Raw genomic sequence first — 23,041 nt, 5'->3', positions numbered from 1 at the left:
CACTATCAGTTTTTCGTCCCATTCGATAATCTAGACTCACAGCAGAACGGCCGTAAGGTGCCCGAGGCAGCAATAGACCCATGGAGTCAAGTCGGCTGGAGGACGATGTATTGAATCGGGACGCAATTTGAGTGATCCATCGTCATTAGGTGGCCCTGAGAGTTACAATTCACTTACAGTTTTTCGTCCGATTCGAAAATCTTTGACTCACATCAGAACGGCCATAAGGTGCCCGAGGCAGCAATAGACCCATGGAGTCAAGTCGGCTGGAGGACAATGTATTTAATCGGGACGCCATTTGAGTGATCCATCGTCATTAGGAGGCCCTCAACGTTACAATTCACTATCAGTTTTTCGTCCGATTCGAAAATCTTTGACTCACAGCAGAACGGCCATTAGGTGCCCGAGGCAGCAATCGACCCATGGAGATAAGTCTGCTGGAGGACGATGTATTGAATCGGGACGCAATTTGAGTGATCCATCGTCATTAGGAGGCCCTGAACGTTACAATTCACTATCAGTTTTTCGTCCCATTCGATAATCTAGACTCACAGCAGAACGGCCGTAAGGTGCCCGAGGCAGCAATAGACGCATGGAGACAAGTCTGCTGGAGGACGATGTATTGAATCGGGACGCAATTTGAGTGATCCATCGTCATTAGGTGGCCCTGAACGTTACAATTCACTATCAGTTTTTCATCCCATTCTATAATCTAGACTCACAGCAGAACGGCCATAAGGTGCCCGAGGCAGCAATAGTCCCATGGAGTCAAGTCGGCTAGTGGATGATGTACTGAATCGGGACGCAATTTGTGTGGTCCATCGTCATTTGGAGGCCCTGAATGTTACAAATCACTATCAGTTTTTCGTCCGATTCGAAAATCTTTGACTCACAGCAGCCCTGAACGTTACAATTCACTATCAGTTTTTCGTCCGATTCGAAAATCTTTCACTCACAGCAGAACGGCCATAAGGTGCCCGAGGCAGCAATCGACCCATGGAGACAAGTCTGCTGGAGGACGATGTATTGAATCGGGACGCAATTTGAGTGTTCCATCGACATTAGGTGGCCCTGAAAGTTACAATTCACAATCAGTTTTTCGTCCCATTCGATAATCTAGACTCACAGCAGAACGGCCATAAGGTGCCCGAGGCAGCAATAGACCCATGGAGACAAGTCGGCTGGAGGACGTTGAATTGAATCGGGACGCAATTTGAGTGATCCATCGTCATTACGTGGCCCTGAACGTTACAATTCACTACCAGTTTTTCGTCCCATTCGATAATCTAGATTCACAGCAGAACGGACATAAGGTGCCCGAGGCAGCAATCGACCCATGGAGACAAGTCTGCTGGAGGACGATGTATTGAATCGGGACGCAATTTGAGTGATCCATCGTCATTAGGTGGCCCTGAGAGTTACAATTCACTATCAGTTTTTCGTCCGATTCGAAAATCTTTGACTCACAGCAGAACGGCCATAAGTTGCCCGAGGCAGCAATAGACGCATGGAGACAAGTCTGCTGGAGGACGATGTATTGAATCGGGACGCAATTTGAGTGTTCCATCGTCATTAGGAGGCCCTGAACGTTACAATTCACTATCAGTTTTTCGTCCGATTCGAAAATCTTTGAGTCACAGCAGGCCTGCCATAACGTGCCCGAGGCAAAAATAGACACATGGAGACAAGTCTGCTGGAGGACGATGTATTGAATCGGGACGCAATTTGAGTGATCCATCGTCATTAGGTGGCCCTGAACGTTACAATTCACTATCAGTTTTTCATCCCATTCTATAATCTAGACTCACAGCAGAACGGCCATAAGGTGCCCGAGGCAGCAATAGTCCCATGGAGTCAAGTGGGCTAGTGGATGATGTACTGAATCGGGACGCAATTTGTGTGGTCCATCGTCATTTGGAGGCCCTGAATGTTACAAATCACTATCAGTTTTTCGTCCGATTCGAAAATCTTTGACTCACAGCAGAACGGCCATAAGGTGCCCGAGGCAGCAATCGACCCATGGAGACAAGTATGCAGGAGGACGATGTATTGAATCGGGACGCAATTTGAGTGATACATCGTCATTAGGAGGCCCTGAACGTTACAATTCACTATCAGTTTTTCGTCCGATTCGAAAATCTTTGACTCACAGCAGAACGGCCATTAGGTGCCCGAGGCAGCAATCGACCCATGGAGACAAGTCTGCTGGAGGACGATGTATTGAATCGGGACGCAATTTGAGTGATCCATCGTCATTAGGTGGCCCTGAACGTTACAGTTCACTATCAGTTATTCATCCCATTCGATAATCTAGACTCACAGCAGAACGGCCATAAGGTGCCCGAGGCAGCAGTCGACCCATGGAGACTAGTCTGCTGGAGGACGATGTATTGAATCGGGACGCAATTTGAGTGATCCATCGTCATTAGGTGGCCCTGAAAGTTACAATTCACTATCAGTTTTTCGTCCGATTCGAAAATCTTTGACTCACAGCAGAACGGCCATAAGGTGCCCGTAGCAGCAATAGACCCATGGAGACAAGTCGGCTGGAGGTCGTTGTATTGAATCGGGACGCAATTTGAGTGATCCATCGTCATTAGGTGGCCCTGAACTTTACAATTCACTATCAGTTTTTCGTCCCATTCGATAATCTAGAATCACAGCAGAACGGCCATAAGGTGCCCGAGGCAGCAATAGACCCATGGAGTCAAGTCGGCTGGAGGACGATGTATTGATACGGGACGCATTTTGAGTTATCCATCGTTATTTGGTTGCCCTGAAAGTTACAATTCACTATCAGTTTTTCTTCCGATTCGAAAATCTTTGACTCACAGCAGAACGGCCATAAGGTGCCCGAGGCAACAATAGACCCATGGAAACAAGTCTGCTGGAGGACGATATATTGAATCGGGACGCAATTTTAGTGATCTATCGTCATTAGGTGGCCCTGAACGTTACAATTCACTATCAGTTTTTCGTCCCATTCGATAGTCTAGACTCACAGCAGAACGGCCATAAGGTGCCTGAGTCAGCAATAGACCCATGGAGTTTGGTCGGCTGGAGGACGATGTACTGAATCGGGACGCAATTTGTGTGGTCCATCGTCATTAGGTGGCCCTGAATGTTAGAATTCACTATCAGTTTTTCGTCCGATTCGAAAATCTTTGACTCACAGCAGAACGGCCATAAGTTGCCCGAGGCAGCAATAGACGCATGGAGACAAGTCTGCTGGAGGACGATGTATTGAATCGGGACGCAATTTGAGTGTTCCATCGTCATTAGGAGGCCCTGAACGTTACAATTCACTATCAGTTTTTCGTCCGATTCGAAAATCTTTGAGTCACAGCAGGCCTGCCATAACGTGCCCGAGGCAAAAATAGACACATGGAGACAAGTCTGCTGGAGGACGATGTATTGAATCGGGACGCAATTTGAGTGATCCATCGTCATTAGGTGGCCCTGAACGTTACAATTCACTATCAGTTTTTCATCCCATTCTATAATCTAGACTCACAGCAGAACGGCCATAAGGTGCCCGAGGCAGCAATAGTCCCATGGAGTCAAGTGGGCTAGTGGATGATGTACTGAATCGGGACGCAATTTGTGTGGTCCATCGTCATTTGGAGGCCCTGAATGTTACAAATCACTATCAGTTTTTCGTCCGATTCGAAAATCTTTGACTCACAGCAGAACGGCCATAAGGTGCCCGAGGCAGCAATCGACCCATGGAGACAAGTATGCAGGAGGACGATGTATTGAATCGGGACGCAATTTGAGTGATACATCGTCATTAGGAGGCCCTGAACGTTACAATTCACTATCAGTTTTTCGTCCGATTCGAAAATCTTTGACTCACAGCAGAACGGCCATTAGGTGCCCGAGGCAGCAATCGACCCATGGAGACAAGTCTGCTGGAGGACGATGTATTGAATCGGGACGCAATTTGAGTGATCCATCGTCATTAGGTGGCCCTGAACGTTACAGTTCACTATCAGTTATTCATCCCATTCGATAATCTAGACTCACAGCAGAACGGCCATAAGGTGCCCGAGGCAGCAGTCGACCCATGGAGACTAGTCTGCTGGAGGACGATGTATTGAATCGGGACGCAATTTGAGTGATCCATCGTCATTAGGTGGCCCTGAAAGTTACAATTCACTATCAGTTTTTCGTCCGATTCGAAAATCTTTGACTCACAGCAGAACGGCCATAAGGTGCCCGAGGCAGCAATAGACCCATGGAGACAAGTCGGCTGGAGGACGTTGAATTGAATCGGGACGCAATTTGAGTGATCCATCGTCATTACGTGGCCCTGAACGTTACAATTCACTACCAGTTTTTCGTCCCATTCGATAATCTAGATTCACAGCAGAACGGACATAAGGTGCCCGAGGCAGCAATCGACCCATGGAGACAAGTCTGCTGGAGGACGATGTATTGAATCGGGACGCAATTTGAGTGATCCATCGTCATTAGGTGGCCCTGAGAGTTACAATTCACTATCAGTTTTTCGTCCGATTCGAAAATCTTTGACTCACAGCAGAACGGCCATAAGTTGCCCGAGGCAGCAATAGACGCATGGAGACAAGTCTGCTGGAGGACGATGTATTGAATCGGGACGCAATTTGAGTGTTCCATCGTCATTAGGAGGCCCTGAACGTTACAATTCACTATCAGTTTTTCGTCCGATTCGAAAATCTTTGAGTCACAGCAGGCCTGCCATAACGTGCCCGAGGCAAAAATAGACACATGGAGACAAGTCTGCTGGAGGACGATGTATTGAATCGGGACGCAATTTGAGTGATCCATCGTCATTAGGTGGCCCTGAACGTTACAATTCACTATCAGTTTTTCATCCCATTCTATAATCTAGACTCACAGCAGAACGGCCATAAGGTGCCCGAGGCAGCAATAGTCCCATGGAGTCAAGTGGGCTAGTGGATGATGTACTGAATCGGGACGCAATTTGTGTGGTCCATCGTCATTTGGAGGCCCTGAATGTTACAAATCACTATCAGTTTTTCGTCCGATTCGAAAATCTTTGACTCACAGCAGAACGGCCATAAGGTGCCCGAGGCAGCAATCGACCCATGGAGACAAGTATGCAGGAGGACGATGTATTGAATCGGGACGCAATTTGAGTGATACATCGTCATTAGGAGGCCCTGAACGTTACAATTCACTATCAGTTTTTCGTCCGATTCGAAAATCTTTGACTCACAGCAGAACGGCCATTAGGTGCCCGAGGCAGCAATCGACCCATGGAGACAAGTCTGCTGGAGGACGATGTATTGAATCGGGACGCAATTTGAGTGATCCATCGTCATTAGGTGGCCCTGAACGTTACAGTTCACTATCAGTTATTCATCCCATTCGATAATCTAGACTCACAGCAGAACGGCCATAAGGTGCCCGAGGCAGCAGTCGACCCATGGAGACTAGTCTGCTGGAGGACGATGTATTGAATCGGGACGCAATTTGAGTGATCCATCGTCATTAGGTGGCCCTGAAAGTTACAATTCACTATCAGTTTTTCGTCCGATTCGAAAATCTTTGACTCACAGCAGAACGGCCATAAGGTGCCCGTAGCAGCAATAGACCCATGGAGACAAGTCGGCTGGAGGTCGTTGTATTGAATCGGGACGCAATTTGAGTGATCCATCGTCATTAGGTGGCCCTGAACTTTACAATTCACTATCAGTTTTTCGTCCCATTCGATAATCTAGAATCACAGCAGAACGGCCATAAGGTGCCCGAGGCAGCAATAGACCCATGGAGTCAAGTCGGCTGGAGGACGATGTATTGATACGGGACGCATTTTGAGTTATCCATCGTTATTTGGTTGCCCTGAAAGTTACAATTCACTATCAGTTTTTCTTCCGATTCGAAAATCTTTGACTCACAGCAGAACGGCCATAAGGTGCCCGAGGCAACAATAGACCCATGGAAACAAGTCTGCTGGAGGACGATATATTGAATCGGGACGCAATTTTAGTGATCTATCGTCATTAGGTGGCCCTGAACGTTACAATTCACTATCAGTTTTTCGTCCCATTCGATAGTCTAGACTCACAGCAGAACGGCCATAAGGTGCCTGAGTCAGCAATAGACCCATGGAGTTTGGTCGGCTGGAGGACGATGTACTGAATCGGGACGCAATTTGTGTGGTCCATCGTCATTAGGTGGCCCTGAATGTTAGAATTCACTATCAGTTTTTCGTCCGATTCGAAAATCTTTGACTCACAGCAGAACGGCCATAAGGTGCCCGAGGCAGCAATAGACCCATGGAGACAAGTCTGCTGGTGGACGATGTATTGAATCGGGACGCAATTTGAGTGTTCCATCGTCATTAGGAGGCCCTGAACGTTACAATTCACTATCAGTTTTTCGTCCGATTCGAGAATCTTTGAGTCACAGCAGGCCTGCCATAAGGTCCCCGAGGCAGAAATAGACCCATGGAGACAAGTCTGCTGGAGGACGATGTATTGAATCGGGACGCAATTTGTGTGATCCATCGTCATTAGGTGGCCCTGAACGTTACAATTCACTATCAGTTTTTCATCCCATTCTATAATCTAGACTCACAGCAGAACGGCCATAAGGTGCCCGAGGCAGCAATAGTCCCATGGAGTCAAGTCGGCTAGTGGACGATGTACTGAATCGGGACGCAATTTGTGTGGTCCATCGTCATTAGGTGGCCCTGAATGTTACAAATCACTATCAGTTTTTTGTCCCATTCGATAATCTAGACTCACAGCAGAACGGCCATAAGGTGCCCGAGGCAGCAATAGACCCATGGAGTCAAGTCCGCTGGAGGACGATGTATTGAATCGGGACGCAATTTGAGTGATCCATCGTCATTAGGTGGCTCTAAATCGTTACAATTCACTATCAGTTTTTCGTCCCATTCGATAATCTAGATTCACTGCAGAACGGCCATAAGGTGCCCGAGGCAGCAATAGACCCATGGAGTCAAGTCGGCTGGAGGACGATGTATTGAATCGGGACGCAATTTGAGTGATCCATCGTCATTAGGTTTCCCTGAACGTTACAATTCACTATCAGTTTTTCGTCCCATTCGATAATCTAGACTCACAGCAGAACGGCCATAAGGTGCCCGAGGCAGCAATAGACCCATGGAGTCAAGTCGGCTGGAGGACGATGAATTGAATCGGGACGCAATTTGAGAGATCCATCGTCATTAGGTGGCCCTGAACGTTACAATTCAGTATCAGTTTTTCGTCCCATTCGGTAATCTAGACTCACAGCAGAACGGCCATAAGGTGCCCGAGGCAGCAATAGACCCATGGAGACAAGTCTGCTGGAGGACGATGTATTGAATCGGGACGCAATTTGAGTGATCCATCGTCATTAGGAGGCCCTGAACGTTACAATTCACTATCAGTTTTTTGTCCCATTCGATAATCTAGACTCACAGCAGAACGGCCATAAGGTGCCCGAGGCAGCAATAGACCAATGGAGTCAAGTCGGCTGGAGGACGATGTATTGAATCGGGACGCAATTTGAGTGATCCATCGTCATTAGGTGGCCCTGAACGTTACAATTCACTATCAGTTTTTCGTCCGATTCGAAAATCTTTGACTCACAGCTGAACGGCCATAAGGTGCCCGAGGCAGCAATAGACGCATGGAGACAAGTCTGCTGGAGGACGAAGTATTGAATCGGGACGCAATTTGAGTGTTCCATCGTCATTAGGAGGCCCTGAACGTTACAATTCACTATCAGTTTATCGTCCGATTCGAAAATCTTTGAGTCACAGCAGGCTTGCCATAAGGTGCCCGAGGCAGCAATAGACCCATGGAGACAAGTCTGCTGGAGGACGATGTATTGAATCGGGACGCAATTTGAGTGATCCATCGTCATTAGGTGGCCCTGAACCGTACAATTCACTATCAGTTTTTCGTCCCATTCGATAATCTAGACTCACAGCAGAACGGCCATAAGGTGCCCGAGGCAGCAATATACCCATGGAGTCAAGTCGGCTGGAGGACGATGAACTGAATCGGGACGCAATTTGAGAGATCCATCGTCATTAGGTGGCCCTGAACGTTACAATTCAGTATCAGTTTTTCGTCCCATTCGATAATCTAGACTCACAGCAGAACGGCCATAAGGTGCCCGAGGCAGCAATAGACCCATGGAGACAAGTCTGCTGGAGGACGATGTATTGAATCGGGACGCAATTTGAGTGATCCATCGTCATTAGGAGGCCCTGAACGTTACAATTCACTATCAGTTTTTTGTCCCATTCGATAATCTAGACTCACAGCAGAACGGCCATAAGGTGCCCGAGGCAGCAATAGACCAATGGAGTCAAGTCGGCTGGAGGACGATGTATTGAATCGGGACGCAATTTGAGTGATCCATCGTCATTAGGTGGCCCTGAACGTTACAATTCACTATCAGTTTTTCGTCCGATTCGAAAATCTTTGACTCACAGCTGAACGGCCATAAGGTGCCCGAGGCAGCAATAGACGCATGGAGACAAGTCTGCTGGAGGACGATGTATTGAATCGGGACGCAATTTGAGTGTTCCATCGTCATTAGGAGGCCCTGAACGTTACAATTCACTATCAGTTTTTCGTCCGAATCGAAATTCTTTGAGTCACAGCAGGCCTGCCATAAGGTGCCCGAGGCAGCAATAGACCCATGGAGACAAGTCTGCTGGAGGCCGATGTATTGAATCGGGACGCAATTTGAGTGAACCATCGTCATTAGGTGGCCCTGAACGGTACAATTCACTATCAGTTTTTCGTCCGATTCGAAAATCTTTGAGTCACAGCAGGCTTGCCATAAGGTGCCCGAGGCAGCAATAGACCCATGGAGACAAGTCTGCTGGAGGACGATGTATTGAATCGGGACGCAATTTGAGTGATCCATCGTCATTAGGTGGCCCTGAACGTTACAATTCACTATCAGTTTTTCATCCCATTCTATAATCTAGACTCACAGCAGAACGGCCATAAGGTGCCCGAGGCAGCAATAGTCCCATGTAGTCAAGTCGGCTAGTGGACGATGTACTGAATCGGGACGCAATTTGTGTGGTCCATCGTCATTAGGTGGCCCTGAATGTTACAAATCACTATCAGTTTTTCGTCCGATTCGAAAATCTTTGACTCACAGCAGAACGGCCATAAGGTGCCCGAGGCAGCAATAGACCCATGAAGTCAAGTCTGCTGGAGGACGATGTATTGAATCAGGACGCAATTTGAGTGATCCATCGTCATTAGGTGGCCCTGAACGTTACAATTCACTATCAGTTTTTCGTCCCATTCGATAATCTAGACTCACAGCAGAACGGCCATAAGGTGCCCGAGGCAGCAATACACCCATGGAGACAAGTCGGCTGGAGACGATGTATTGAATCGGGACGCAATTTGAGTGATCCATCGTCATTAGGTGGCCCTGAACGGTACAGTTCACTATCAGTTTTTCGTCCCATTCGATAATCTAGATTCACAGCAGAACGGCCATAAGGTGCCCGAGGCAGCAATAGACCAATGGAGTCAAGTCGGCTGGAGGACGATGTATTGAATCGGGACGCAATTTGAGTGATCCATCGTCATTAGGTGGCCCTGAACGTTACAATTCACTATCAGTTTTTCGTCCGATTCGAAAATCTTTGACTCACAGCTGAACGGCCATAAGGTGCCCGAGGCAGCAATAGACGCATGGAGACAAGTCTGCTGGAGGACGAAGTATTGAATCGGGACGCAATTTGAGTGTTCCATCGTCATTAGGAGGCCCTATCAGTTTTTCGTCCCATTCGATAATCTAGATTCACAGCAGAACGGCCATAAGGTGCCCGAGACAGCAATAGACCAATGGAGTCAAGTCGGCTGGAGGACGATGTATTGAATCGGGACGCAATTTGAGTGATCCATCGTCATTAGGTGGCCCTGAACGTTACAATTCACTATCAGTTTTTCGTCCGATTCGAAAATCTTTGACTCACAGCAGAACATCCATTAGGTGCCCGAGGCAGCAATCGACCCATGGAGACAAGTCTGCTGGAGGACGATGTATTGAATCGGGACGCAATTTGAGTGATCCATCGTCATTAGGTGGCCCTGAACGGTACAGTTCAGTATCAGTTTTTCGTCCCATTCGATAATCTAGATTCACAGCAGAACGGCCATAAGGTGCCCGAGGCAGCAATAGACCCATGGAGTCAACTAGGCTGGAGGACGATGTATTGAATCGGGACGCAATTTGCGTGGTCCATCGTCATTAGGTGGCCCTGAATGTTACAATTCACTATCAGTTTTTCGTCCGTTTCGAAAATCTTTGACTCACAGCAGAACATCCATTAGGTGCCCGAGGCAGCAATCGACCCATGGAGACAAGTCTGCTGGAGGACGATGTATTGAATCGGGACGCAATTTGAGTGATCCATCGTCATTAGGCGGCCCTGAAGGTTACAATTCACTATCAGTTTTTCGTCCCATTCGATAATCTAGACTCACAGCAGAACGGCCATAAGGTGCCCGAGGCAGCAATAGACCCATGGAGTCAAGTCGGCTGGAGGACGATGAACTGAATCGGGACGCAATTTGAGAGATCCATCGTCATTAGGTGGCCCTGAACGTTACAATTCGGTATCAGTTTTTCGTCCCATTCGATAATCTAGACTCACAGCAGAACGGCCATAAGGTGCCCGAGGCAGCAATAGACCCATCGAGACAAGTCTGCTGGAGGACGATGTATTGAATCGGGACGCAATTTGAGTGATCCATCGTCATTAGGAGGCCCTGAACGTTACAATTCACTATCAGTTTTTTGTCCCATTCGATAATCTAGACTCACAGCAGAACGGCCATAAGGTGCCCGAGGCAGCAATAGACCAATGGAGTCAAGTCGGCTGGAGGACGATGTATTGAATCGGGACGCAATTTGAGTGATCCATCGTCATTAGGTGGCCCTGAACGTTACAATTCACTATCAGTTTTTCGTCCGATTCGAAAATCTTTGACTCACAGCTGAACGGCCATAAGGTGCCCGAGGCAGCAATAGACGCATGGAGACAAGTCTGCTGGAGGACGATGTATTGAATCGGGACGCAATTTCAGTGTTCCATCGTCATTAGGAGGCCCTGAACGTTACAATTCACTATCAGTTTTTCGTCCGATTCGAAAATCTTTGAGTCACAGCAGGCCTGCCATAAGGTGCCCGAGGCAGCAATAGACCCATGGAGACAAGTCTGCTGGAGGACGATGTATTGAATCGGGACGCAATTTGAGTGATCAATCGTCATTAGGTGGCCCTGAACGGTACAATTCACTATCAGTTTTTCGTCCCATTCGATAATCTAGATTCACAGCAGAACGGCCATAAGGTGCCCGATAGAGCAATAGACCAATGGAGTCAAGTCGGCTGGAGGACGATGTATTGAATCGGGACGCAATTTGAGTGATCCATCGTCATTAGGTGGCCCTGAACGTTACAATTCACTATCAGTTTTTCGTCCGATTCGAAAATCTTTGACTCACAGCAGAACATCCATTAGGTGCCCGAGGCAGCAATCGACCCATGGAGACAAGTCTGCTGGAGGACGATGTATTGAATCGGGACGCAATTTGAGTGATCCATCGTCATTAGGCGGCCCTGAACGATACAATTCATTATCAGTTTTTCGTCCCATTCGATAATCTACACTCACAGCAGAACGGCCATAAGGTGCCGAGGCAGCAATAGACGCATGGAGACAAGTCTGCTGGAGGACGATATATGGAATCGGGACGCAAATTGAGTGTTCCATCGTCATTAGGAGGCCCTCAACGTTACAATTCACTATCAGTTTTTCGTCCGATTCGAAAATCTTTGAGTCACAGCAGGCCTGCCATAAGGTGCCCGAGGCAGCAATAGACCCATGGAGACAAGTGTGCTGGAGGACGATGTATTGAATCGGGACGCAATTTGAGTGATCCATCGTCATTAGGTGGCCCTGAACGTTACAATTCACTATCAGTTTTTCATCCCATTCTATAATCTAGACTCACAGCATAACGGCCATAAGGTGCCCGAGGCAGCAATAGTCCCATGGAGTTAAGTCGGCTAGTGGACGATGTACTGAATCGGGACGCAATTTGTGTGGTCCATCGTCATTAGGTGGCCCTGAATGTTACAAATCACTATCAGTTTTTCGTCCGATTCGAAAATCTTTGACTCACAGCAGAACGGCCATAAGGTGCCCGAGGCAGCAATAGACCCATGAAGTCAAGTCTGCTGGAGGACGATGTACTGAATCAGGACGCAATTTGAGTGATCCATCGTCATTAGGTGGCCCTGAACGTTACAATTCACTATCAGTTTTTCGTCCCATTCGATAATCTAGACTCACAGGAGAACGGCCATAAGGTGCCCGAGGCAGCAATAGACCCATGGAGTCAACTTGGCTGGAGGACGATGAATTGAATCGGGACGCAATTTGAGAGATGCATCGTCATTAGGTGGCCCTGAACGTTACAATTCAGTATCAGTTTTTCGTCCCATTCGATAATCTAGACTCACAGCAGAACGGCCATAAGGTGCCCGAGGCAGCAATAGACCCATGGAGACAAGTCTGCTGGAGGACGATGTATTGAATCGGGACGCAATTTGAGTGATCCATCGTCATTAGGAGGCCCTGAACGTTACAATTCACTATCAGTTTTTTGTCCCATTCGATAATCTAGACTCACAGCAGAACGGCCATAAGGTGCCCGAGGCAGCAATAGACCAATGGAGTCAAGTCGGCTGGAGGACGATGTATTGAATCGGGACGCAATTTGAGTGATCCATCGTCATTAGGTGGCCCTGAACGTTACAATTCACTATCAGTTTTTCGTCCGATTCGAAAATCTTTGAGTCACAGCAGGCCTGCCATAAGGTGCCCGAGGCAGCAATAGACCCATGGAGACAAGTCTGCTGGAGGACGATGTATTGAATCGGGACGCAATTTGAGTGATCCATCGTCATTAGGTGGCCCTGAACGTTACAATTCACTATCAGTTTTTCGTCCGATTCGAAAATCTTTGACTCACAGCAGAACATCCATTAGGTGCCCGAGGCAGCAATCGATCAATGGAGACAAGTCTGCTGGAGGACGATGTATTGAATCGGGACGCAATTTGAGTGATCCATCGTCATTAGGCGGCCCTGAACGTTACAATTCACTATCAGTTTTTCGTCCCATTCGATAATCTAGACTCACAGCAGAACGGCCATAAGGTGCTCGAGGCAGCAATAGACCCATGGAGTCAAGTCGGCTGGAGGACGATGTATTAAATCGGGACGCAATTTGAGTGATCCATCGTCATTAGGAGGCCCTGAACGTTACAATTCATTATCAGTTTTTCGTCCCATTCGATAATCTAGACTCACAGCAGAACGGCCATAAGGTGCCCGAGGCAGCAATAGACGCATGGAGACAAGTCTGCTGGAGGACGATGTATTGAATCGGGACGCAATTTGAGTGTTCCATCGTCATTAGGAGGCCCTGAACGTAACAATTCACTATCAGTTTTTCGTCCGATTTGAAAATCTTTGAGTCACAGCAGGCCTGCCTAAGGTGCCCGAGGCAGCAATAGACCCATGGAGACAAGTCTGCTGGAGGACGATGTATTGAATCGGGACGTAATTTGAGTGATCCATCGTCATTAGTTGGCCCTGAACGTTACAATTCACTATCAGTTTTTCATCCCATTCTATAATCTAGACTCACAGCAGAACGGCCATAAGGTGCCCGAGGCAGCAATAGTCCCATGGAGTCAAGTCGGCTAGTGGACGATGTACTGAATCGGGACGCAATTTGTGTGGTCCATCGTCATTAGGTGGCCCTGAATGTTACAAATCACTATCAGTTTTTCGTCCGATTCGAAAATCTTTGACTCACAGCAGAACGGCCATAAGGTGCCCGAGGCAGCAATCGACCAATGGAGATAAGTCTGCTGGAGGACGATGTATTGAATCGGGACGCAATTTGAGTGATCCATCGTCATTAGGTGGCCATGAAAGTTACAATTCACAATCAGTTTTTCGTCCGATTCGAAAATCTTTGACTCACAGCAGAACGGCCATAAGGTGCCCGAGGCAGCAATAGACCCATGAAGTCAAGTCTGCTGGAGGACGATGTATTGAATCGGGACGCAATTTGAGTGATCCATCGTCATTAGGTGGCCCTGAACGTTACAATTCACTATCAGTTTTTCGTCCCATTCGATAATCTAGATTCACAGCAGAACGGCCATAAGGTGCCCGAGGCAGCAATAGACCCATGGAGTCAACTCGGCTGGAGGACGATGTATTGAATTTGCGTGGTCCATCGTCATTAGGTGGCCCTGAATGTTACAATTCACTATCAGTTTTTCGTCCGATTCGAAAATCTTTGACTCACAGCAGAACGACCATTAGGTGCCCGAGGCAGCAATCGACCCACGGAGACAAGTCTGCTGGAGGACGATGTATTGAATCGGGACGCAATTTGAGTGATCCATCGTTATTAGGAGGCCCTGAACGTTACAATTCACTATCAGTTTTTCGTCCCATTCGATAATCTAGACTCACAGCAGAACGGCCATAAGGTGCCCGAGGCAGCAATAGACCCATGGAGTCAAGTCGGCATGAGGACGATGTATCGAATCGGGACGCAATTTGAGTGATCCATCGTCATTAGGAGGCCCTGAACGTTGCAATTCACTATCAGTTTTTCGTCCCATACGATAATCTAGACTCACAGCAGAACGGCCATAAGGTGCCCGAGGCAGCAATACACCCATGGAGACAAGTCGGCTGGAGACGATGTATTGAATCGGGACGCAATTTGAGTGATCCATCGTCATTAGGTGGCCCTGAACGGTACAGTTCACTATCAGTTTTTCGTCCCATTCGATAATCTAGATTCACAGCAGAACGGCCATAAGGTGCCCGAGGCAGCAATAGACCAATGGAGTCAAGTCGGCTGGAGGACGATGTATTGAATCGGGACGCAATTTGAGTGATCCATCGTCATTAGGTGGCCCTGAACGTTACAATTCACTATCAGTTTTTCGTCCGATTCGAAAATCTTTGACTCACAGCTGAACGGCCATAAGGTGCCCGAGGCAGCAATAGACGCATGGAGACAAGTCTGCTGGAGGACGAAGTATTGAATCGGGACGCAATTTGAGTGTTCCATCGTCATTAGGAGGCCCTATCAGTTTTTCGTCCCATTCGATAATCTAGATTCACAGCAGAACGGCCATAAGGTGCCCGAGACAGCAATAGACCAATGGAGTCAAGTCGGCTGGAGGACGATGTATTGAATCGGGACGCAATTTGAGTGATCCATCGTCATTAGGTGGCCCTGAACGTTACAATTCACTATCAGTTTTTCGTCCGATTCGAAAATCTTTGACTCACAGCAGAACATCCATTAGGTGCCCGAGGCAGCAATCGACCCATGGAGACAAGTCTGCTGGAGGACGATGTATTGAATCGGGACGCAATTTGAGTGATCCATCGTCATTAGGTGGCCCTGAACGGTACAGTTCACTATCAGTTTTTCGTCCCATTCGATAATCTAGATTCACAGCAGAACGGCCATAAGGTGCCCGAGGCAGCAATAGACCCATGGAGTCAACTAGGCTGGAGGACGATGTATTGAATCGGGACGCAATTTGCGTGGTCCATCGTCATTAGGTGGCCCTGAATGTTACAATTCACTATCAGTTTTTCGTCCGTTTCGAAAATCTTTGACTCACAGCAGAACATCCATTAGGTGCCCGAGGCAGCAATCGACCCATGGAGACAAGTCTGCTGGAGGACGATGTATTGAATCGGGACGCAATTTGAGTGATCCATCGTCATTAGGCGGCCCTGAAGGTTACAATTCACTATCAGTTTTTCGTCCCATTCGATAATCTAGACTCACAGCAGAACGGCCATAAGGTGCCCGAGGCAGCAATAGACCCATGGAGTCAAGTCGGCTGGAGGACGATGAACTGAATCGGGACGCAATTTGAGAGATCCATCGTCATTAGGTGGCCCTGAACGTTACAATTCGGTATCAGTTTTTCGTCCCATTCGATAATCTAGACTCACAGCAGAACGGCCATAAGGTGCCCGAGGCAGCAATAGACCCATGGAGACAAGTCTGCTGGAGGACGATGTATTGAATCGGGACGCAATTTGAGTGATCCATCGTCATTAGGAGGCCCTGAACGTTACAATTCACTATCAGTTTTTTGTCCCATTCGATAATCTAGACTCACAGCAGAACGGCCATAAGGTGCCCGAGGCAGCAATAGACCAATGGAGTCAAGTCGGCTGGAGGACGATGTATTGAATCGGGACGCAATTTGAGTGATCCATCGTCATTAGGTGGCCCTGAACGTTACAATTCACTATCAGTTTTTCGTCCGATTCGAAAATCTTTGACTCACAGCTGAACGGCCATAAGGTGCCCGAGGCAGCAATAGACGCATGGAGACAAGTCTGCTGGAGGACGATGTATTGAATCGGGACATAATTTCAGTGTTCCATCGTCATTAGGAGGCCCTGAACGTTACAATTCACTATCAGTTTTTCGTCCGATTCGAAAATCTTTGAGTCACAGCAGGCCTGCCATAAGGTGCCCGAGGCAGCAATAGACCCATGGAGACAAGTCTGCTGGAGGACGATGTATTGAATCGGGACGCAATTTGAGTGATCAATCGTCATTAGGTGGCCCTGAACGGTACAATTCACTATCAGTTTTTCGTCCCATTCGATAATCTAGATTCACAGCAGAACGGCCATAAGGTGCCCGATGCAGCAATAGACCAATGGAGTCAAGTCGGCTGGAGGACGATGTATTGAATCGGGACGCAATTTGAGTGATCCATCGTCATTAGGTGGCCCTGAACGTTACAATTCACTATCAGTTTTTCGTCCGATTCGAAAATCTTTGACTCACAGCAGAACATCCATTTGGTGCCCGAGGCAGCAATCGACCCATGGAGACAAGTCTGCTGGAGGACGATGTATTGAATCGGGACGCAATTTGAGTGATCCATCGTCATTAGGCGGCCCTGAACGATACAATTCATTATCAGTTTTTCGTCCCATTCGATAATCTACACTCACAGCAGAACGGCCATAAGGTGCCGAGGCAGCAATAGACGCATGGAGACAAGTCTGCTGGAGGACGATATATTGAATCGGGACGCAAATTGAGTGTTCCATCGTCATTAGGAGGCCCTCAACGTTACAATTCACTATCAGTTTTTCGTCCGATTCGAAAATCTTTGAGTCACAGCAGGCCTGCCATAAGGTGCCCGAGGCAGCAATAGACCCATGGAGACAAGTGTGCTGGAGGACGATGTATTGAATCGGGACGCAATTTGAGTGATCCATCGTCATTAGGTGGCCCTGAACGTTACAATTCACTATCAGTTTTTCATCCCATTCTATAATCTAGACTCACAGCATAACGGCCATAAGGTGCCCGAGGCAGCAATAGTCCCATGGAGTCAAGTCGGCTAGTGGACGATGTACTGAATCGGGACGCAATTTGTGTGGTCCATCGTCATTAGGTGGCCCTGAATGTTACAAATCACTATCAGTTTTTCGTCCGATTCGAAAATCTTTGACTCACAGCAGAACGGCCATAAGGTGCCCGAGGCAGCAATAGACCCATGAAGTCAAGTCTGCTGGAGGACGATGTATTGAATCAGGACGCAATTTGAGTGATCCATCGTCATTATGTGGCCCTGAACGTTACAATTCACTATCAGTTTTTCGTCCCATTCGATAATCTAGACTCACAGGAGAACGGCCATAAGGTGCCCGAGGCAGCAATAGACCCATGGAGTCAACTTGGCTGGAGGACGATGAATTGAATCGGGACGCAATTTGAGAGATGCATCGTCATTAGGTGGCCCTGAACGTTACAATTCAGTATCAGTTTTTCGTCCCATTCGATAATCTAGACTCACAGCAGAACGGCCATAAGGTGCCCGAGGCAGCAATAGACCCATGGAGACAAGTCTGCTGGAGGACGATGTATTGAATCGGGACGCAATTTGAGTGATCCATCGTCATTAGGAGGCCCTGAACGTTACAATTCACTATCAGTTTTTTGTCCCATTCGATAATCTAGACTCACAGCAGAACGGCCATAAGGTGCCCGAGGCAGCAATAGACCAATGGAGTCAAGTCGGCTGGAGGACGATGTATTGAATCGGGACGCAATTTGAGTGATCCATCGTCATTAGGTGGCCCTGAACGTTACAATTCACTATCAGTTTTTCGTCCGATTCGAAAATCTTTGACTCACAGCTGAACGGCCATAAGGTGCCCGAGGCAGCAATAGACGCATGGAGACAAGTCTGCTGGAGGACGATGTATTGAATCGGGACGCAATTTGAGTGTTCCATCGTCATTAGGAGGCCCTGAACGTTACAATTCACTATCAGTTTTTCGTCCGATTCGAAAATCTTTGAGTCACAGCAGGCCTGCCATAAGGTGCCCGAGGCAGCAATAGACCCATGGAGACAAGTCTGCTGGAGGACGATGTATTGAATCGGGACGCAATTTGAGTGATCCATCGTCATTAGGTGGCCCTGAACGGTACAATTCACTATCAGTTTTTCGTCCCATTCGATAATCTAGATTCACAGCAGAACGGCCATAAGGTGCCCGAGGCAGCAATAGACCCATGGAGTCAACTAGGCTGGAGGACGATGTATTGAATCGGGACGCAATTTGCGTGGTCCATCGTCGTTAGGTGGCCCTGAATGTTACAATTCACTATCAGTTTTTCGTCCGATTCGAAAATCTTTGACTCACAGCAGAACATCCATTAGGTGCCCGAGGCAGCAATCGATCCATGGAGACAAGTCTGCTGGAGGACGATGTATTGAATCGGGACGCAATTTGAGTGATCCATCGTCATTAGGCGGCCCTGAACGTTACAATTCACTATCAGTTTTTCGTCCCATTCGATAATCTAGACTCACAGCAGAACGGCCATAAGGTGCTCGAGGCAGCAATAGACCCATGGAGTCAAGTCGGCTGGAGGACGATGTATTGAATCGGGACGCAATTTGAGTGATCCATCGTCATTAGGAGGCCCTGAACGTTACAATTCATTATCAGTTTTTCGTCCCATTCGATAATCTAGACTCACAGCAGAACGGCCATAAGGTGCCCGAGGCAGCAATAGACGCATGGAGACAAGTCTGCTGGAGGACGATGTATTGAATCGGGACGCAATTTGAGTGTTCCATCGTCATTAGGAGGCCCTGAACGTAACAATTCACTATCAGTTTTTCGTCCGATTTGAAAATCTTTGAGTCACAGCAGGCCTGCCTAAGGTGCCCGAGGCAGCAATAGACCCATGGAGACAAGTCTGCTGGAGGACGATGTATTGAATCGGGACGTAATTTGAGTGATCCATCGTCATTAGTTGGCCCTGAACGTTACAATTCACTATCAGTTTTTCGTCCCATTCGATAATCTAGATTCACAGCAGAACGGCCATAAGGTGCCCGAGGCAGCAATAGACCCATGGAGTCAACTCGGCTTTAGGACGATGTATTGAATTTGCGTGGTCCATCGTCATTAGGTGGCCCTGAATGTTACAATTCACTATCAGTTTTTCGTCCGATTCGAAAATCTTTGACTCACAGCAGAACGACCATTAGGTGCCCGAGGCAGCAATCGACCCACGGAGACAAGTCTGCTGGAGGACGATGTATTGAATCGGGACGCAATTTGAGTGATCCATCGTTATTAGGAGGCCCTGAACGTTACAATTCACTATCAGTTTTTCGTCCCATTCGATAATCTAGACTCACAGCAGAACGGCCATAAGGTGCCCGAGGCAGCAATAGACCCATGGAGTCAAGTCGGCATGAGGACGATGTATTGAATCGGGACGCAATTTGAGTGATCCATCGTCATTAGGAGGCCCTGAACGTTGCAATTCACTATCAGTTTTTCGTCCCATACGATAATCTAGACTCACAGCAGAACGGCCATAAGGTGCCCGAGGCAGCAATAGACCCATGGAGTCAAGTCGGCTGGAGGACGATGTATTGAATCGGGACGCAATTTGAGTGATCCATCGTCATTAGGTGGCTCTGAACGTTACAATTCACTATCAGTTTTTCGTCCCATTCGATAATCTAGACTCACAGCAGAACGGCCATAAGGTGCCCGAGGCAGCAATAGACCCATGGAGACAAGTCTGCTGGAGGACGATGTATTGAATCGGGACGCAATTTGAGTGATCCATCGTCATTAGGTGGTCCTGAACGTTACAATTCACTATCACTTTTTCGTCCGATTCGAAAATCTTTGGTTCACAGCAGAACGGCCATAAGGTGCCCGAAGCAGCAATAGACCCATGAAGTCAAGTCTGCTGGAGGACTATGTATTGAATCGGGACGCAATTTTAGTGTTCCATCGTCATTAGGAGGCCCTGAACGTTACAATTCACTATCAGTTTTTCGTCCGATTCGAAAATCTTTGACTCACAGCAGAACGGCCATAAGGTGCCCGAGGCAGCAATCGACCCATGGAGACAAGTCTGCTGGAGGACGATGTATTTAATCGGGACGCAATTTGAGTGATCCATCGTCATTAGGTGGCCCTGAAAGTTACAATTCACAATCAGTTTTTCGTCCGATTCGAAAATCTTTGACTCACAGCAGAACGGCAATCAGGTGCCCGAGGCAGCAATAGACCCATGGAGACAAGTCTGCTGGAGGACGATGTATTGAATCGGGACGCAATTTGAGTGATCCATCGTCATTAGGAGGCCCTGTACGTTACAATTCACTATCAGTTTTTCGTCCCATTCGATAATCTAGACTCACAGCAGAACGGCCATAAGGTGCCCGAGGCAGCAATAGACCCATGGAGTCAAGTCGGCTGGAGGACGATGTATTGAATCGGGACGCAATTTGAGTGATCCATCGTCATTAGGTGGCCCTGAACGTTACAATTCACTATCAGTTTTTCGTCCGATTCGAAAATCTTTGACTCACAGCTGAACGGCCATAAGGTGCCCGAGGCAGCAATAGACGCATGGAGACAAGTCTGCTGGAGGACGATGTATTGAATCGGGACGCAATTTCAGTGTTCCATCGTCATTAGGAGGCCCTGAACGTTACAATTCACTATCAGTTTTTCGTCCGATTCGAAAATCTTTGAGTCACAGCAGGCCTGCCATAAGGTGCCCGAGGCAGCAATAGACCCATGGAGACAAGTCTGCTGGAGGACGATGTATTGAATCGGGACGCAATTTGAGTGATCAATCGTCATTAGGTGGCCCTGAACGGTACAATTCACTATCAGTTTTTCGTCCCATTCGATAATCTAGATTCACAGCAGAACGGCCATAAGGTGCCCGATGCAGCAATAGACCAATGGAGTCAAGTCGGCTGGAGGACGATGTATTGAATCGGGACGCAATGTGAGTGATCCATCGTCATTAGGTGGCCCTGAACGTTACAATTCACTATCAGTTTTTCGTCCGATTCGAAAATCTTTGACTCACAGCAGAACATCCATTAGGTGCCCGAGGCAGCAATCGACCCATGGAGACAAGTCTGCTGGAGGACGATGTATTGAATCGGGACGCAATTTGAGTGATCCATCGTCATTAGGCGGCCCTGAACGATACAATTCATTATCAGTTTTTCGTCCCATTCGATAATCTACACTCACAGCAGAACGGCCATAAGGTGCCGAGGCAGCAATAGACGCATGGAGACAAGTCTGCTGGAGGACGATATATTGAATCGGGACGCAAATTGAGTGTTCCATCGTCATTAGGAGGCCCTCAACGTTACAATTCACTATCAGTTTTTCGTCCGATTCGAAAATCTTTGAGTCACAGCAGGCCTGCCATAAGGTGCCCGAGGCAGCAATAGACCCATGGAGACAAGTGTGCTGGAGGACGATGTATTGAATCGGGACGCAATTTGAGTGATCCATCGTCATTAGGTGGCCCTGAACGTTACAATTCACTATCAGTTTTTCATCCCATTCTATAATCTAGACTCACAGCATAACGGCCATAAGGTGCCCGAGGCAGCAATAGTCCCATGGAGTCAAGTCGGCTAGTGGACGATGTACTGAATCGGGACGCAATTTGTGTGGTCCATCGTCATTAGGTGGCCCTGAATGTTACAAATCACTATCAGTTTTTCGTCCGATTCGAAAATCTTTGACTCACAGCAGAACGGCCATAAGGTGCCCGAGGCAGCAATAGACCCATGAAGTCAAGTCTGCTGGAGGACGATGTATTGAATCAGGACGCAATTTGAGTGATCCATCGTCATTATGTGGCCCTGAACGTTACAATTCACTATCAGTTTTTCGTCCCATTCGATAATCTAGACTCACAGGAGAACGGCCATAAGGTGCCCGAGGCAGCAATAGACCCATGGAGTCAACTTGGCTGGAGGACGATGAATTGAATCGGGACGCAATTTGAGAGATGCATCGTCATTAGGTGGCCCTGAACGTTACAATTCAGTATCAGTTTTTCGTCCCATTCGATAATCTAGACTCACAGCAGAACGGCCATAAGGTGAGCGAGGCAGCAATAGACGCATGGAGACAAGTCTGCTGGAGGACGATGTATTGAATCGGGACGCAATTTGAGTGATCCATCGTCATTAGGAGGCCCTGAACGTTACAATTCACTATCAGTTTTTTGTCCTATTCGATAATCTAGACTCACAGCAGAACGGCCATAAGGTGCCCGAGGCAGCAATAGACCAATGGAGTCAAGTCGGCTGGAGGACGATGTATTGAATCGGGACGCAATTTGAGTGATCCATCGTCATTAGGTGGCCCTGAACGTTACAATTCACTATCAGTTTTTCGTCCGATTCGAAAATCTTTGACTCACAGCTGAACGGCCATAAGGTGCCCGAGGCAGCAATAGACGCATGGAGACAAGTCTGCTGGAGGACGATGTATTGAATCGGGACGCAATTTGAGTGTTCCATCGTCATTAGGAGGCCCTGAACGTTACAATTCACTATCAGTTTTTCGTCCGATTCGA

Source organism: Schistocerca cancellata, unplaced genomic scaffold, assembly GCF_023864275.1.
Source record: "Schistocerca cancellata isolate TAMUIC-IGC-003103 unplaced genomic scaffold, iqSchCanc2.1 HiC_scaffold_1102, whole genome shotgun sequence".
Classification (NCBI taxonomy): domain Eukaryota; kingdom Metazoa; phylum Arthropoda; class Insecta; order Orthoptera; family Acrididae; genus Schistocerca; species Schistocerca cancellata.
The sequence above is the reverse complement of the archived record's forward strand: the minus strand, read 5'-3'. Positions refer to the sequence as shown.